The 6,300-nt window shown below is 38.9% G+C and overlaps 1 long non-coding RNA gene across 1 annotated transcript; it reads left to right on the top strand.

Moving 5' to 3' along the window:
* Window positions 1–1,827: 1,827 nt before the first annotated feature.
* LOC111194157 (uncharacterized) lies at window positions 1,828–5,169 on the top strand. The gene is made up of 3 exons (XR_002650960.2): window positions 1,828–2,073; window positions 2,898–3,051; window positions 4,924–5,169. It is a non-coding gene; the product is annotated as an uncharacterized LOC111194157 (long non-coding RNA).
* The last annotated feature ends 1,131 nt before the right edge of the window (window positions 5,170–6,300 follow it).

Genomic DNA, 6,300 nt, shown 5'->3' with positions numbered 1-6,300 from the left:
ATTTTAAATATATACAAATATACAAAAAATGCCCTTAAAGCTTCACAGTAAATAGCAAAACAAATACAAAACAGACTTCTTTAGTTTTTCATCATTTAAAAAAAATGATGATATTATTCCAAACGATTTGATAAGGCACGTCTTTACCACAACAATTTTTTTTTCATACAGTTAAATACACAGAAAAAAAACACCGAAAATCAGTTCAACTCAGTGTTCCTTCTGTTAAAATGCCAAAAAAAGGAGATTTAACTAAAAGTGAGCATAAAATAACAGTGCACATATGTGTCTGAAACTCAATCCCAACAACTTATTCTCAGCAGTGCGGTGGTCTGCCAAGCCTGAAGTCCGACTCCGCTTCTGTGGGTTCTGTGGCAAAGCTCCAAAGAACCTGTTTTGGTTCCACTTATCACCTTTATTTTTAAGAGTGTTTGACAGAGTAATCAGTGAGTTGACGGAAGCTGTGAAAAAGAGCAGATATATAAACAACAGTCTATTAGCACCTAAAGCCACAGTCACAGTCATCAAAGCATGACCAAAACAGCAATGCTTTTTTTAATATTTATTACAAATTCAAAGGTATTAAAATAGTTCATCCGGCTTCTGTTTGTCTCTACTGTCCAGGGAAAGCATTGTGTTAGATTGTTTTTCTGTAAGGATTTGATTGCCTCCAGTGACATTGACCAGTGGGCATTACTGAGGTCTGGATGCTGGACGATCACCACCTAATCCACCTCATCCCCAATTCAATAACTCAAAGGTTTTGGATGGAGCACCATCATTTTAGAGAACACAGTTTTTTTGCTTTTGTAGCCCACATCTGCTAATTAGGCATAGTGCCAATAGAAACCTATTGATCTGCTTCAGAGCGTCTTATTCTACTGGCAAAACGTCTACATATTACATGGACTTCACAAGCTGTGTGTGTGTGTCAGCATTTCAAGCTGCACAAGGCCTACTTTCTGCATCTTCACAATAATAAGACACACAGACATGTCCTAAATCCAGCTGTGCGATCCACAATTGATGTCACATATTGATCCAGAATTTCCCTCTGAAATCAATAAAGTATCTATGTATCTGTCTGTTTAACTGCATACTGACGTCCAAGTGGGGTCACAGTTAGACGTCCAAATAGCAGACCTAGTTCACGTCATGTAGAATTCCAGAATTTGTCTTGGGCCAACGGACGCCATATAGACAAGATCTGTACATCCGTAAGTCTAATGTTTAGCTTAGAGGTCACCAATAGTATGTAGTCATTGTCATAAGTGTGGACAATGTACAGAATTAAATCTCTGAAATCATCAAATCATGAATCAAATTCAATCAAGGACTGAGTGTATCAGCCCTGAGAAAGCACAATTGGCCTTGCTTTCTCCCCACATCCCTCCAAAGGGTGATGTCAATCAGCACAAGGTGTCTGTGAGCTGATGTATCGGAACTGAGTCGCTGTGCTTTCCTCCAAGCATGTTGGTTGTGATACAGGGGAGTCCTTATGAGTGGGTTAGGTAATTGGTTGTGTAAATTGGGGAGAAAATCAGAAATAAATTAATATATATAAAAAAGAATGCAAATTCAAAACCCACTAAGAAAGAATGATATAGAGACTTATGCTATATGAGTTTTATTACACATCAAGAATTTCTATTTCTTATCGACATGCAAAGCAATGTAAACTGGCTAAGTTGTTCCTAAATCATGCCAGTTGAGGAATAAAGACACCAGCTGTAGTTTCACTGAGCTTAAAATTTGAAGACCTAAAGCACCTAAAACTCTTGCAGTTTCATATTTAAAAACATTATGAAATTTTACTATTTGTTTTTTTTTTACTGAGATTTTTTTTTACTGATCTGCTTTCCCCTTTGGCAAATGTTACTTACTGTAAAGTTCTGCAAAGCTGACATCTTTGTTCTGGAAGGCTCAGAGAAGCAAAGTGCACAGACATTTGGCGTAATACAGAGAGACAGGGAAGTTGCTGCCAAAACCCAGAGGTGCAGAGTGATGCGTTCAAACCCTGACTCCTGCTGAGAGACACAGAGAGCGAGAGGATTAAAGAAAGAGAGTGAAAAAGTATGTATGACTTATCATCATTAGTAGTAATAGTAGTTGTAATATCTTTTACAGTAAAAGAGAGCTAGTAGAAAAGGGTAGCAAACATTGTTTTTTCTATATTGTAAATTAATACTGAATTCATCCAGACTATGAATAAACACATAAAGGAATCATGTAGTAAAGTAGTTAGTTGAGTAGTTCTTGCCATAATATGGATGACAAATGGGTTATTCACTGTATACCAACTCTACCTCTTCACAACTTTACAACTGATGATCTCAAACACATTAAGAGGCCAAGAAGTTCAAGTAATTAACTCTTGACTCTTTAAGTTTAGCACAGCTGTTAACTGAAAGCCAGCCATTCCAGCTGACTGAGAAATGCCAGGGTGTTTAAAGCTGTCATCTAAGCAAGTGGTGCTACTTTGAAGAATCTAAAATATAAAACATATTCTGTTTTTATAATACTTTTTGTTTATTCAAGTAGTAAAGCTTGGATGCCTTGGATGTACAGCCACCCAAACAACATAAACCCCCATTAATAACCCAAACAACAGAAAGAGGGCAGCTGCTAAGCATGCTGGGAGCTCCTAAACCCCACCAACTTAGAATCCCCACAGTATTTACCAAGATAAGGAGTTCAGTGCAAGTACCACTGTAAATTAATGAGGTACACATCAGATTGTGGAGATTGTCTGATACCAGTCTCAACTTACATCATGTAAATGAAACTTTTCCATGATGTTATTAATGCATACACCTCTAGTTCTCAGATATGACAAGCTGTAAAGTTTCACATTTGCTATTTTTACATGTGTCTTTTTTTTCCTGTTTCCTGAGCAGGTGGGGTTGATTCCTTGTGTTCAGCTGAATGAACACGATTCACTCTAAATGATGGCGAGATGCAGAGAAAAGAGGGGTGATGGAGTACGAGGAGTGAAACTAGTTTACAGGAAGCTGGAGTTCTCATCTGGAGAACCAGAGCTGCTCATTCCAGGTCACTCTCACTCTAACACACTTTCCTACTTCTGTAACTGGTTCAGTGTGTATGCAAAAATGTAGATGTAAAAATGTCTGTCTCAGACGAAATCGCTTCAGTTTGCTATGGCACACACACCTAGCATAGTCCATTTATCTTAGATTAAAGTGCTGATACACACAAACAAACACACCCACACAGACACACGTGTAAAAAAAAGAGCCGAGCAGGACGAAACGCAGTAAAGCAAAAATAGAGGCATTTCTCAAACTGAGACATAAGGGAGAGTCTGTGGCCTTAATTTCAAACAAGACTAATGATTTTAAAGTGTATGTGTGTGTGTGTGTGTTTGTTTGTAAATTAGAACCTTCTCTACTGTCCTTACAGTTGACTTAGTGCATATCTCTTAACTTTACTTAAAGAGACACACTGTACAAATGTCCAAATGTTTGTGGACACCCCTGCGAATAATGAATACACTTAGCTAATTTAAGCTGGAACCATTACTGACACAGATGTGCAAATGCATAATGCACAGACACACACAGTTTGTCTAGTCCTTGTACAGAAGAAGTGCCAACAGAATAGGACAGCACAATATTAGGCCTGTTGAATACAAGGAATACCAATCAGGATGCTGTATGTGTCATCCTCTCTCTATATCTGTCTCTCTATCTCTCTCTATATCTGTCTCTCTATATCTATCTCACTCTGTCTCACATCTGTCTCACTTAAATGTTCCCAAAAAGATTGTGCGAGAGATCAGAGATCTTCATTGTCAGGGATATTCAATCTTATTTGTGGGTGCCAGCGACTGGGAAACTCACTGTATTCACAGGAGAGGTGGGATGTCTGGATACTAAAGACTAACTGATCAGTTTTGTTGTTTAGATATGATCACCAATCACATTTGAGCCTCACTAGCTGAAAGTTAATTCCGATTGAGTGTTGGGCTGCATTTAATCAATCCAGGCCTCATAGTGCATGACTACTGTAATGTACTTTCTGGAATCAACTAGATTGTGCTGTGTCTGATACATAATGTATTAAGCTGAGCAGTGTACTCTGGAGAGTGATATCCAGTTAGTGGTGTTAATAGTCTTTTCTCTGCTTCCTCCAGGAGGTATGTTAAAAGGACGTAACATCATCACTAGCATTGGGTATACACTGTATGACATGTTTTGGAACCCTTCTTTAATTTTACAGCATACATCACCACATAAAATGAAAAAGGTACTTTGGATGACCCTATAAAAAAGTAGGAACAATATTGGAAAATCAGGTAATCCTTAACAGATAATGTCCTAAAAAAAATTGGTCTTGGTCCACCCATTCCTGGCACATTTGAGCGCATGATTTAGACACACAAACACTAACATCTGGTAAATTACAACCATAAAGTACATTAAATAAGGTCTGGGTGAAAATCACCTGGCATTAACGTTCTAGGGTTAAGTGTTAAATGCATAGATGATTTCACCACTTGCTTTAATAGGGTTCTGCAGGCAACAGTGAGGTCCATATTGCCATCTAATAGTTGAATAAGGAACTGCAGCATCCTGTAACCTTTTTGCAGTGCTGCAGGCACTCACAAAAATATCTGACAAGCTTTTAAGATGCTCTAAATTATCTTCGATCACTTATTTGGTATATAGATACACACCCAATCAATCTTTTTATCTCTATCAGATGCAACCTACATGTTAGATGCTGTACTTTAGACTGCATAAAGCCACTTAGAATATGATCAACTGTTCCCCGGCTTCACCCTCTCCCTCTCATTTTATTTTCATGATCCATATGGCACCAGTTAGAGCTCCAAAATAAAATTTCCCTTCATCTTTCTTTCTATCTCTCTCTTTCTCGCTCTTACTTTCTTTCTCCCCACAGACATAACTAAGCACTATGATGTATACACCGTCTGTGCTGGGTTGCACAATGTCGAGGAGAGGGGACGGCATAACCTGGGTCAACTGTTAGTCAGCAAAAGTACGTAACCCCGCCGGTGTCTGCTGTAATGCCAAGTTCACTTCCGAGCTGCAGAGAGGAGAGAAAGTTTGCAGGGAGTTTTCTGCAGCCTCCGTCTCTACTAGAAAGAACAGAATGAAGAGGAAATAAATGAATGAATAAAAGAAAGTATGAGTAGTGGTCTGTGTTGCTCTTCAGTAATAATTCAGCTTGGCTCCATATGGACCCTTGATTTTTCTCCACAGACATCTGTTCTTTGCCTGAAGGCACTCTCTCTCTCTCTCTCTCTCTCTCTCTCACACACACACACACACACACCATTGGGCACTCCATTATCAACACAGTGTTTTGTACAGTATGTGCAATTTACAGCAATGCTCCTGCCATTCACTTTAAAATGGTTGGGTCTGCTATGACTCAGATTTCCATAGCTTTCCACTTAAACTAAAAGCAGTCAGTCACCCAAGAGTGCCTGAAGTTTGCTTTGTTACTTTTAAAATGTATTATATAATGTAGCTAACAAGTAAGGAACGTTTACAGACACCTTATTATATTATAGTGTCACCAGGGGCAAAGTAATAAGGCCAGACCAGAGCCCTGTCTTATTTGGAAAAGAAGAGAATGTGAATGATCACCAATGAGCAATGATTTTTCTCCTAAAATGCAGTGGTGTATCCCAACATCAGGAGGGTGAAAAAGAGTTTCCACCAGCAGAATTGCCACAACGTAGCACTGTTGACTTGCAGCAAGATGGCCTGGGTTTGATTCCTGGGTCTTTCTGTGTGAAGTTTGCACATTCTCCCCGTGTCTGTCTGGGTTTCCTCCGGGGGCTCTGGTTTCATCCCACAGTCCAAAGATGGCATGCTCAGGGAAATTAGGTATAGGTTGAAATTGAAGAGACTGGCCATTATTTGAAATATGAATGGGAGTTCTTATTATGCTCAACATAGCGTCTGTTTACAAAGAAAGTTCCACCCTGCAACAAAATGACCCAATCAGTTTGCTGGTTATTCGCAAATGGATAAGGGTTGGCAATATTGTGGAGTTGTGCAGAAGTGCACTAGCCAGGTCAGGACAAAAATAGTTAGTTAAATATGTCTATAAATGGTAGTTGGACTTTCAGTTTTGAGTATTTAGTTTACTGTATTTTTAGCACTATAAAGCGCACTTAAAATCATTTAATCCGTTGTGCCTTAAATGTGAATTTTGCCAGTCAGGTTGTAAGGAGCAGTAAAGCCACTCCGATGAAGTGCAGCATTAGAAAGGAGTTTCAGTTTAGTTAGACTGGAGAAGTATTAG

The sequence above is a fragment of the Astyanax mexicanus genome, chromosome 19, assembly GCF_023375975.1.
Source record: "Astyanax mexicanus isolate ESR-SI-001 chromosome 19, AstMex3_surface, whole genome shotgun sequence".
NCBI classification, from domain to species: Eukaryota; Metazoa; Chordata; class Actinopteri; order Characiformes; family Acestrorhamphidae; genus Astyanax; species Astyanax mexicanus.
This window is presented reverse-complemented; position numbering and strand designations above follow the sequence as displayed.